The following is a 12,752-nucleotide window of genomic DNA, read 5'->3' as shown; positions in this document are numbered from 1 at the left end:
TATTGGCAAGTTCCCTTGATCACCTACCTACATGAATGAAATCTCCGCCTTCATGACTGTGGCTGCGTTACACCAGTGTTGCGTCATGCCATTTGGACTCAAATTCCCCACCACTTTTTAAAGACTTGTGAATCAGGCAGTGGCGGACTTACCCAAATGCATGGTGTACCTAGACAACTATCTAGCGTTCAGTGACACCTGGGAAACTCATAGAGCAACTGGAAGCCTTCTTCCAGAAATTAGTCAACTGACCGAGTGATCATTCTTCCAGAAATTAGTCAACTGACAGTGATCAATCAGCGAGTTTGCCAAAGATTGGATTGGATTTGATTTATTGTCATGTGTACCGAGGTACAAAAGTATTGTTCTGCGTACAGTCCAGTCAGATTGTTCCATACATGGCAAAAATATAGGACCTACATACTGTATATACTCGCGTAACATGCGACTTTTGAGCACCTAATTTGAAGCCTAAATTTCGGGGGTCGCATGATACGCGAGATACAAAAATTGAGGGTGTGAAGTGCTGGCCAAGATAAGTCAAATAGCATCCAGTAGTCAATGAAACTGTTATACAGGTATTTATTTTTGAACATAATGATATGTGAAACAGGAAAACATTGGTTATTTGACATTTATTAAAATGTAAAAACATCATTAAAACAAACTAATGCAGGTAAACTAAAATCCTTCGAATTCGCTTTCATTGTCATCGTCAAATAAAGCTTGGAATTCTTCTTCATCGAGGCAGTCGTCATACTGATCATCTTCCAGGTCGTCAATATTTTCATCCTCTTCTCCTACATCTTCGAATAAAGCATCATCTTCACTTCTATCCAAAGCATTTGATATTCCACATTTTTTAAATGCTTTAACGATCAAATCGCCATCTATCCCAGCCCATGCCTCTTTTACCCACAAACACAACAGAGCCAAATCCGGAGCCTTCATATTCCCTCCCTTCGTAAATGATTTCTCTCCTTCCATCATCCAGTCATTCCATTTCATCCTTAGATTGTCTTTAAATGGCTTATTGATGGATACGTCAAGTGGCTGAACGACGCTAGTCAAGCCAGCTGGAACGATCGCTATATCGGTGTTCGCTTCGCGAACAGCTTTCACAACGGCATCCATTAAACATATCCCAAACAAGTAAACTTTTTTGGCGTAGTAAACCACCTACTCTTGATTCCCAAACTCTCTTCAGCCAAATAATGCAGCCATTATCGTTCATCCAACCTTTTTCATGGACATGGACAATGATACCACTTGGAAATTTTAGCTTGGGCATTAATTTCCGTTTGAAGATGACCATTGGAGGAAGTTTCGTCCCATCTGCCATACACGTTAGTACAACCGTAAAATGTGTCTTTTCATGCCCTGTAGTTTTGATAAAGATACTTTTTTCGCCGACTTTATTAACGGTTGAGTTTGATGGCATATCAAAATTAACAGGTGTCTCATCCATGTTTCCAATGCACGATAAATTATAGCTGTTAGCTTTGCGATGTTTGATAACAAATCTATGAAAACTTATCACTTTTTCTTCTAATTCTTTTGGGAGTCTCTGTGCTATTTTTGTTTTTCTTCTTAACACAAAGTCATGTCTTTTCATGAACCGCGTACACCATCCGGGACTTGCAGTAAACTCACGAATGCCTATGTTTCTAGCTTCTCGTAAAGCATAAAGTCTTATTTTAGATCGTGTTATTATGTAACCATTGCCCCGATTTTCGGACACCCACTTTGAGACTTCATCTTCTGACTTCGGCCAATGACATTTCGACCCGCGATTTGCGCATTTATAGGAAGGACTTGCCATCAATTGTTCTTTTTGCTTTCTCCAGTTTCGGACACAGCTTTCTCCGACACCAAACAGGTTTCCAGCTTTAACATTGTTGCTTTGTTCCGCTTCGGCAACAACTTGCAGTTTCCATTTGGCTGTATATTTCTTCGCTGATCTTTTCTCCATTTTTGCTAAGGGTCGATTGTGTCACCTGTTAGGTACCGTGACTGTTTATTATCGGGTTTAGTTCCGTGATTAGAAACAGCAAAACAGCTGTTTCTCATTCGGCAGTTTTAGGCGGAAAGCTTACCTGAGCGTCAGCTGTCATGTCAAAAAAGTGACTCGCATGATACATGAGGTATACCATAAAAGCACGTTTTTGGGCCGAAAATTTAGGGGTCGCATGATACGCGAGATCGAAAGTTACACGAGTATATACGGTACACAATGTAAATATATTGGCACAGGCATCGGGTGAAGCATATGGAGTGTAGTACTATTCAGTAGAGATGTGAATAAATCAGTTCAGTCCATAAGAGGTTTATACAGGAATCTGGTAATAACGGGGAAGCTGTTCTTGAACTCTTTTGTGCATGTTCTCAGACTTTTGTATCTCCTGCCCGATGGAAGTTGGAAGGCTTAGGTAGCCTACCTAAACATGTAGTGGCCAGGGACAAAAACTGTCCAGAGCTGTAAGGTAGATGTCATAGTACAGCTTCTCAATTCTCACAAAAAAACCCCAGGAAATCATGAGATTTTTAGGGATATATGAATTCTACTGCAGTTTTCTGCAAAAGTTCAGCACTATGGCTGCCCCACTGTGGGTTCTGCTACAGAAAAACAGCAAAAATAGTATGGGCCGAGAAATGCCATACAGCCTTTTGAGAAGCTAAAAGCCATTTTAACAAACGAGTCAGTGTGAGCAGCTCCAGGTTTCAGCCAAGCATTTAAAGTGGCCATCGATGCTAGTGACCTCAGGACAGGAGCTCTCCTCCACGAGGACAAATCAGAAAGAAACCCCAATTGGGTACTTCTCCAAAATATTGAACAAAGATCAGAAGGTATTCGTAAAGAAAAACAGAAATCCTAGGTTCATTACTGGCTCTCAAACAGTTTCTGATGCACAAGTCCGAAATGGATAGAGGGAAACCACAATCTAGACTAACGACAACTCTTGTGACCTTTGTAGAGAAACTCAAAACGTTGAATGCAACGTTCCTTCATTGAAATCTGTTTTTCCAACCACATCACCTAAAAATCATCCATAATGCAGGAAAGACAAATGTCATTATGGACACCCTGTCCAGAACCTAAAGAGACTCAATTAGAACTGGAGGGATAATCCAGACCAAGGATATGAGAGCGAATGGAAGTGAATGTGTTTATATAACTTGCAATGAAACAAGAGTGAATCTCACTTCATTTAATGTGATGGGCAGGTGTTACAAATTACATCTTTATTTTGAAACTGATTTTTTTTCAACTTTCCAACTGACTGGAACTTTTGCAATTTGAAAGGAGACAGAGCAACCTTCTTAAAAAGCACAGTCACATTCCAAGGTGAAGGCGAGAAACAGACAAATCAGCACCTAGGGCAGTGGTCTCTAACCAGTGTGAAGACCCCCACCCCACCAAGTGTGCTGCCAAAAAAAGGATTAAAAATTCATGTAATTAAACTAAAACTAACCTTAGTCTTCAGCTCTTGGCATCTCCAAGACCCCACAAATCTTGTGCCTCCTGTGAATGCAACTGGCTGGGAAAGAGCCACACACTATTGGTTTAGATTTTTTAATGGTGATTAGGCCCATGTGTATGACCAACGGGACTTGGGAGCTGAAAACAAAAGTACAAAAAGCAAAAACTAAAAAAAAAGGTGCAAAACCCATAGTAGAAGAGAGACAGGGAGAGAATAAAAACAGGAGAGGGCAGGGAGAAGTTAAAAAACAAGTTCTCAGTAAGGGAAGAAGGCAGAGAAAATCAGAGGTGTAAGTAACTCAATTTTAAAAAATATAATATAGAGGTGTGCCATGACCTATAAAAAGGTTGGAGCCCACTGTTCTAGGGACTGCAAGGAGAGATATTTTGTACAATTCAAACATCCAAAACTTATAATTGTCTAACAAATATTAAAAATGCAAAGTGCTGAATATTGAAACAATGCCTCCCACAGACAAGACACACCCAAAACCTTCTGGAAACATACAATGAGCCTACCACTGAACTGTGATTGCTTAATAATTTGTAACACCGCATATAAAACCCCGTCCAGACACCTCAAGGCAAAAGACACTTAATCATGTATCTTTTTTTGTTGGATTCTAGCTCCTCTTATTTCTGATGTCTGCACAAACGTGTCCCAATGTCAGTATAATGTCACATTTTTATCATTTTATTCCCCTGGGATTTAAAGGTTAATAAATTTGCCCCGACTCGAGAAAATGTTGTTTGATTGGCTCCCTATTACTCACAGCTTAAGTAATTCTATACATTTTGATTTGGAAAAGGGCTCTCCTCGTAAAGAAAAAGGAAACATAAACCGTTGCTGTGAACAACGGAGGAGGGTGAATATGGGGAGCTAGTTCACCTCTTCTTACCTGGTTGTAACAGATGTCTGAATAAAACATTCAGTAACACTTATGTGGGCATTTGGAGTAATGGAATGCTAAAATACTCAATTATCACAAATTTACAACTCTGCACTTTAATTGCCATCTGGTCAGAACAGTGTAGATTTCCATTTAAAGTGAATCTGCCCTATCTTATTTCTCATTTGTAATCTTAAAGTAGGCAACATAAGGAGGAACTTATTTAGTTGTATTTATATAAAGTCTGAAGTGTGCTCACAACAAATTGCTTTAATATAGCACTTGATATTAAAATATCCTAGTGCACATAATGGGAATAAGTTCATTTTAAATTTTATGGAGCATCATAAAAAGATCAAATAAAGAAAGAGTGGCGGAAAATTGTTTGGGAGGGGTGAGGGGGCGGGACAGTTTAAGACAGCCACCGAACAATGAAACAAAGCAAGTCGGGGAGGCATAAGAGGCCGGAATTAGAACACAAGTTTTCACAATTGTTAAGGTGGAGGAGCTTTCAGAAATAGATCAGAGATGGATTTGAACATAGGGGTGAGAATTTTAATTTTGAGGCTTGTGGACCAGGATCCAATGTAGATTAGTCAGTAAAGAAATGAGTAATCAGCTCACCCTGCATGGAGCATTGCAGCAATCAAAACTGTATCCCTCATTAGTCACCATTAACTAACTGCCACAGAGTCAGTTTCAGAATAAGGACCAACAAATTCTGAGATCACATCCTTTAAAATTCATGTGTGGCACAATAAACCTTTAAATTTATTCATATGGGAATACTTTCGGCATTGGTATAGAGACTCACCGCAAAAGGTCAACAGTGAAATGTTCCTGTGCAAAATGTAGACGGCTTAATTAATTGTTGGTGAATTCTCAGCCCTTTTGAGTACTGTTACAGATATTAATAAAAGTCAAAATATGTACAGTTGATGCTTCAGATTTATGTTTTATAAGAATAATCTTTTATTGTCACAAGTAGGCTTACATTAACACTGCCATGAAGTTACTGTGAAAAGCCCCTAGTCGTCACATTCCAGCACCAGTTCGGGTAATGAGCCGGTATGGGAATTGAACCCGGGTTGCTGGCCTTGTTTTGCATTACAAACCAGCTGTCTAGCCCACTGAGCTAAAGTATTTAGACAAATTAATTTAGCTGTTAAAATATCTTGAACTTAAGTTCAAGGTGTCTAAATTTGAAATATTTATCCAATAATTTGGAAAAAGGTACAGAATATAATAAAACTCAATGTGTATACTGGAGAATTATACTTTCTTAGTAGTGACATTCCAACACACCTGGGCTGCTACAGTAAGTGATTAAAAATGCAAAATAAAGAATATTGAGGCAATTATTAATACCACTGAATGCAATGAAAGCAGAGATTGAGCAATAATTGAATAGTAGGTGGTGACAGGCAATAGTTGGCAGAAGCAGACAGCTTACGGTCAAGAATAAGCTGTGCTTCAAGCTAGAGGTGAGAACAATTCAACATGTAAGAAATGGGCGATCTGGGTGTAGAGAAAATGTGAACAGGCCAAAGAAGTAAACAAACACACTGCATACAGGCATACATTCATGCCACACAAGCTCTAGACAATGACCATTTCCAACAAGGGAGAATCTAACCACTTCCTGATGACATTCAATGGCATTACCAACACTGAATCCCCCACTATCAACATCCTGGGTGTTGCTATTGACCAGAAACTTAAATCAACTAGGGCGGTTAGCACTGCTGCCTCATAGCTCCAGGGTTCAATTCCAGCCTCGGGTAACTATCTGCGTAGAGTTTGCACTTTCTCCCAATGACTGAGTGGGTTTCCTCCTGGTGCTCTGGTTTCCTCCAACAGTCCAAAGATGTGCAGGTTAGGTTGATTGGCTATGCTAAGTTGCCCTTTAGTGTCCAAAATGTTAGATGGGGTTACTGGGTGATGGGATGGAGGCGTGGGCTTAAGTAGGGTGCTCTTTCCAAGGCCAGTGCAGACTTTATGGGCTGAATGGCCTCTTTCTGTCCTGTAATGAGGATGCAGGGATCCTACAGCATGATCTGGAAGGTTGGGCGAGTGGGCAAATCAATGGCAGATGCAGTATAATTTGGATAAGTGTGAGGTTATTCACTTTGGAAGCAAAAACAGGAAGGCAGATTGTAGATTGTGTATGGTTGTAAATTGGGAGAGGGGAGTGTGCAGCTGGGACCTGGGTGTCCTTGTGCACTAGTCGCTGAAGGTATGCATGCAGGTGCAGAAGGCGGTAAAGAAGGCTAATGGTATGTTGGCCTTCATTGCAAGAGGTTGAGTATAGAAGCAAGGATGTGTTGCTGCAATTATACAGGGCCTTGGTGAGGCCACACCTGGAGTATTGTGTGCAGTTTTGGTCTCCTTCTCTGTGGATGTTCTTGCTCTCTCTCTCTCGAGTGCAGCAAAGGTTTACCAGACTGATTCCAGGGATGGCGGGACTGTCATATGAGGAGAGATTGACTAGGTTAGAATTGGTCTCGCTGGAGTTCAGAAGAATGAGGGGCGATCTCAGAGACTTATAAACGGGACTAGACACGGTAGATGTAGGGAAGATGTTACCAATGATGGGTGTGTCCAGAACCAGGGGTCACCAATGATGGGTGTGTCCAGAACCAGGGGTCACCAATGATGGGTGTGTCCAGAACCAGGGGTCACAGTCTGTGGATTCAGGGTAAACCATTTCTGGCAGATCTAAGGAGACATTTCTTCACCCAAACAGTGGTGAGCCTGTGGAATTCATTACCACAGGAAATAGTTGATGTTAAAACATTGAATATATTCAAGAGGCGGCTAGATATAGCACTTGGGGAGAATGGGATCAAAGGCTATGGGGAGAAAGCAGGATTAGGTTATTGAGTTGGATGATCAGTCATGATCGTGATGAATGGCGGAGCAGGCTCTAAGGGTCAAAAGGCCTCCTCCTATCTTCTATGTAAGTATGTAAATTCTATGATTCTATATATACATTGTGGTTACAAGAGGTCACAGACTAGGAATTCTGCGGCAAATAACTCGCCTTCTGACTCTGTAAAGCCGTTCCACAATCTACAAGGCACAAGTCAGGAGTGTAATGGAATTCTCTCCATTTGCCTGGATGGGTGTAGCACCAAGAAAACTGAAGAATCTTGACATCGTCCAGGATAAAACCAGCCTGCTTGATTGGCACCTCTTCCAAAAACATTCACTCCCTCTCCACCACTGATGCACAGCAGCAGCATATCTACAAGATGCATTGCAACTCACCAAGGCTCCTTAAACAGCACCTTCCAAACCCACGACCACTACCATTTAGAAGGACAAGGGCAGCAGATGCACGAGAACACCACCACCTGGAAGTACCCCTCCAAGTCACCCATTCACCACCCTGACTTGGAAATATATAATTATTCCTTCATTGTCGTTGGGTCAAAATCCTGGAACTCCTCCCTGAACAGCACGGCAGATGTACCTCCGCCACAGGCACTGCGCTGGATCAAGAAGGCAGCTCACCACCACATTCTCAAGATCAATTAGAGGGACAATGGATGCAGCCTAGCCTTTGAGTGAATTTTTTGGACAAACAGCACAGAAGCATTAGGGGGGTGATAGAAGCAGAGCTGAATACCATGTGGACATGGACATTAACACAATGGGGGGGGGGGGGGGGGGGGGAAAGAGTGCGAAAGTACGAGAGAGAGAGAGAGAGAGAGAGAGAGCGAGCGAGAGACGAGATCCAGGATGGATCCTTTAGGATTCCAAAGGTGATGTGTGGAAATAACTCATTGCTAGAGATGTTCTGACAATAACTGGATTAGTAACAAAGAAACCAAGCAACTAACATTGTAGAAGGCAGTTTGTAAGACAGTCTAAATAACTGAGTCAATGGCTGCGGAGCTTGGAAGAATAATGCGCATAGCAATACACAGCACTGAAGGAGATGATCCGTTACATGTTCCTCCTCGTCATAGAATCCTTAATAATAACCTTTTATTGTCACAAGTATGAAGTTACTGTGAAAAGCCCCTAGTCGCCACATTCCGGCACCTGTTCAGGTAACACGGGAATTGAACCTGCGTTGCTAGCCTTGTTCTGCATCACAAACCAGCTATCTAGCCCACTGAGCTAAACTAGCCCTTACAGTACAGGACGCCATTCTGCCCATCGAGTCTGCACTGACCCGTCGAAAGACCACCACACCTAGGCCCAGTCCCCCGCCCTATTCCTGCAACCCCACCTTAAGGGGCAATTTAGCATGAACAATCCACCGAACCTGCACATCTTTGGACTGCAGGAGGAAACTGGAGCACCCGGAGGAAACCCACGGAGGCATGGGGAGAATGTGGAAACTCCACAGCCACCCAAGTCAGAATCGAACCCGGGCCCTGGCGCTGTGACGCAGTGCTAGCAACTGTGTTATCCTCCTACAAATATTTTCCATATCCAATTCACTTTGAACAGTACTGAATCTGCTCCTACCAGCTTTTAGACCGTGCACTGCAGATTGTAACAATTCACTGCATAACTTTTGATCTCTTACATAGAAAAAAATAGTCACAGTAACAAAATATTGATGACTAAAGGATTTAACAAAGTGTATTTTCCAAGATGGCCTCAATCCGAGATACAACACTAGCCCCAGATATATATTACTAGCCCCAATCAGAGAAATAATACCAACATTATTACGGAATTACTGGATACAGTATATAACTTGAACATGATATGAACAAAATAACTGGTCTAGGTGGCATTCTACTAGCTGAAAGTAACTCAAGAATGCCCTGGTAGAGTCACTTATATAAATAAATACTAGGGTTGCTTGCTAAGTGATAGAGCAAATGGAGTGGCCTCAAGAATCAATGCAGCATTGATGATCAGTTAAATAGTTTATGGGCATGCATGTGACAGTGGTATAACGAGGGCGGCACAGTGATTTAACACTGGTGACCCGAGTTCAGTTTAGTTTGCAGGCTCTTCCCATGTTTGCATGGGTTTCCTGAGTGCTTTGGTTTCTTCCCAATCCAAGCACGCACATGGCAGCACGGTAGCATTGTGGCTAGCACAATCGCTTCACAGCTCCAGAGTCCCAGGTTCGATTCCGGCTTGGGTCACTGTCTGTGCGGAGTCTGCACATCCTCCCCGTGTGTGCGTGGGTTTCCTCCGGGTGCTCCGGTTTCCTCCCACAGTCCAAAGATGTGCAGGTTAGGTGGATTGGCCATGATAAATTGCCCCTAGTGTCCAAAATTGCCCTTGGTGTTGGGTGGGGTTACTGGGTTATGGGGATAGGGTGGAGGTGTTGACCTTGGGTAGGGTGCTCTTTCCAAGAGCCGGTGCAGACTCGATGGGCCGAAAGGCCTCCTTCTGCACTGTAAATTCTATATTCTATATGTTAGGTGGATTGGCCAAGGTAAAATTGCCCTTAAGTGTCCAAAAGGTTAGGAGGGGTGACAAGGAAATATTTTCCAAGAGGCAACAAAGAGACAAGCTGCCGCGTAACACGACTACAAAGGGGGTCTGAACACACGAGGCATGGAGATGGTTTTTGTGACATGTTTACATTGTTGGCCCATACGGGGAACAAACCCGCGGATGTTATTAGCACCATGATCTAACTGGCTATGTGCCCGCTGGAGACGTGAGCCATGGTGGAGTAGACGTTCGGAGGATCAGTTCAGACTTGATGGGCCGAATGTCCTCCTTCTGCACTGTAGGGATTCTCTATGAAACGATCTGAACTCAAGAACACCTGACAATAGTGAAAATTCTAACTAAACCTCTGCATTTTTCAACGAAAATGTATCCTGTAATACTATTTTGTAAACCAGTTTTCCCTAAATGCACGCAAGTGGCAAGTTATATTCAAGTTGAAATGATATCCTTAAAACCAAATCATATTCTCAGACATCTTAACACCCATTCCCTGCAACAACTTGCATGTTCAAAGCCTTTTAATCCAGTAGAACGCCAAACCAATTTAATACTTATTTCATACTATCTCTAAAGCCACACATTTTGTTATTTGCGAAATGGAAATCTTAGAATGCCATCCCTTAATAAATGCAGCCTGCAATTTTTCCACTACCAACTAGCTAGCCCTTGCTCTTCGACGTTGATGGTACAGAAATAAAGAATATTTCAATGCTGCCTCTCTCAGTACTACAAACATTTTATTTCGCGGGATGGCTTGGTGCTGAATTTTTAGATTTGTAATTTATTTGACATAGGGTAGAGTTACATCGAAATTTAAGTTCGGCTGCGACGACTGGTTACATGCCTTGAGGGGCAATCAGTACCGGTTCATTGACTCGTGCCAAGGAGTGCAAGAAAATAAAAACGGAAGGCAGAATCTCCCCCCCCCCCCCCCCCCCAAAAAAAAGACGTTTACAAAGTACAAAGAAAGCCGAGAATGACCCGAACAGGATTGAAGCCAGCGCCATGTTAACCATGTGCATCCAAGACTGCTCTCCGACATTGCAACATTGGCAGCTCCTCACCCTGCCGGGAGGGGATGAGAGAGAGACAGGGCGGTGATTGACGTCCTGAACAGCCAATCGGAGCCGCGGAATCCGCCGGCCCAGGCGGTGGCTGACAGCCAATGAGGCGGCGCCCGGGGGCGCAGGCGGGGCAGGGCACGGCGGGGACAGTGCTGAGCAGACGGACCTATCCGTCTGTAAAACAGCAGCGCCCTGTCTGACAGATAACCACACACACACTGATAAAAGAAGCCGAGGGGAAATGCATGCCAGGAAAATCGCCTGACCCTTAAAAGCCGCCGAGCACCCCCAAACAACTAAAATCATGGGCCAGGAGTCATAACACCTGGGGGGAAGCCTCCTTGCGACATGATCCCCATCTTAAAAAAAACCTGAAGCGATAAAGGCCCCAACGTGAATAAAAGATTTTCAACGGAGCAACCACGTTTACTCAAGGAATTAGTTTTAAAGGAGTTATGGAAAGACACGTTCCGACAGCTTCCGTGCCCCGAATGCAGCAAAGCAGATTAAAAGACAAAAGAAACGACGGGGCCCCCGACTACCTCATTCGGGGCCAAGATAAACGAACGCAGCCGACGCTGGACAGACCCAACCCATTAAAAAAAACCTTTCAGTCCATCGCCAATGCAACTCCGCCGCCAAAGTAGGCGGGCGGATCTCCCTCCTCCAACTGAGTGCAGTTGAAATAAATCTATGTCATTCTTCTCCTTGAAAAATAAATGTTACTGACGGAATTCATCAACCGGCGGGTCAACAATGTTTATGCGAAATAAAGGAATAATGCTCACTTACCGGCCTCTCCGCGAGATCGATCGCTCCGCTCTCCCTCCTCCTCTTCCCTCTCTCTCTTCCTTCCTTCCTTTTTCGCAGCGACCGGATCCGACGCTCGGACTCACTCGAACGTGAAAGCTGCTAATTCAAACCCGTCCAGCGCGCAGCGGCTGACCGCCAGACGCACGGCACGGCACGTCACCTTTACGTCACTTGTAACACGATATCGACCCAGCGGCGAAGGCTTGCTTGTTCGTGTACGAGCATGCTCCCCCGCCCCACCCCGGGCGGGCACGCTCCCTCGCCCCTCCCATGCCGGGCGCGCACGCTGGCTCGCCCCTCCTACCCCGTGCGGGCACGCTCGCTCGCTCCTCCCACCCCGGGCGGGCACGTTACCTAGCCCCTCCCACCCCGGGCGCACACGCTCGCTCGCCCCTCCCACCCCGGGTGGGCGCGCTCCCTCGCCCCTCCCTCGCCCCTCCCATGCCGGGCGCGCACGCTCGCTCTCCCTTCCCCTCCCACCTCGGGCGGGCGCGTTCCCTCGCCCGCTCCCACGGAAAGTGCTGGAGGAACGCAACTGGTCCATCATCTGCGGAATTAGAAACATGAAGTCGACTTTTCAAGTCCAACGTGACTTCTTCGGATCCAGCTTCATCCTACTTTCCAGCATTTGGTCTGTACGGAGCGGGACATTTCAGGGTTACCTCCAGATATATTTTAAAATTCGGTTACTTTTTAAAATTCTGTCTCTGCTACCCTTCCATACTTTACCTCGTCACCCTCTTCAGCTGAAAAACGTCACCATGCCTACACCCTCATCGTTCTTCCAATTACTTTAAATCTCTGCCCCCTGGTTATTTGTCTTCTTGCTAATGTGAAGGCTTATTTCAGCCCCTCACAATTGTATGCATCTCAATTAAGTCTCCCCTCAGCAAAGAAAACAACTCTTCCCAACGTTTTCTGTCTTTAGGTAGATAGGCAATGCTCAGCAGGTCTTGCAGCATCTGTGGAGAGACTTAGAGCGCGATTCTCCGCTCCCGTGGAAAATCGCGAAAGCCGTCGTGAAATCGGCCGACTTTCACGACGGCCCGATACACCCCGCCCACGAGC

At 44.4% G+C, this 12,752-nt stretch overlaps 1 protein-coding gene across 3 annotated transcripts in view; it reads right to left on the bottom strand.

Annotated features, from left to right (window-relative positions):
• Positions 1–11,843, bottom strand: part of LOC119969598 (microtubule-associated protein RP/EB family member 1-like) — an 80,354-nt gene extending 68,511 nt beyond the window's left edge. The window contains exon 1 of one of the 3 annotated variants that reach the window (XM_038803421.1): positions 11,660–11,843. The gene's annotated coding sequence lies outside the window, so the exon portion shown is untranslated. The remainder of the gene's footprint in view (positions 1–11,659) is intronic. The other 2 variants (XM_038803425.1, XM_038803422.1) reach the window with 2 other exon arrangements.
• Positions 11,844–12,752: the final 909 nt, after the last annotated feature.

This window comes from Scyliorhinus canicula, chromosome 7 (assembly GCF_902713615.1).
Source record: "Scyliorhinus canicula chromosome 7, sScyCan1.1, whole genome shotgun sequence".
Lineage (NCBI taxonomy): Eukaryota > Metazoa > Chordata > Chondrichthyes > Carcharhiniformes > Scyliorhinidae > Scyliorhinus > Scyliorhinus canicula.
This window is presented reverse-complemented; position numbering and strand designations above follow the sequence as displayed.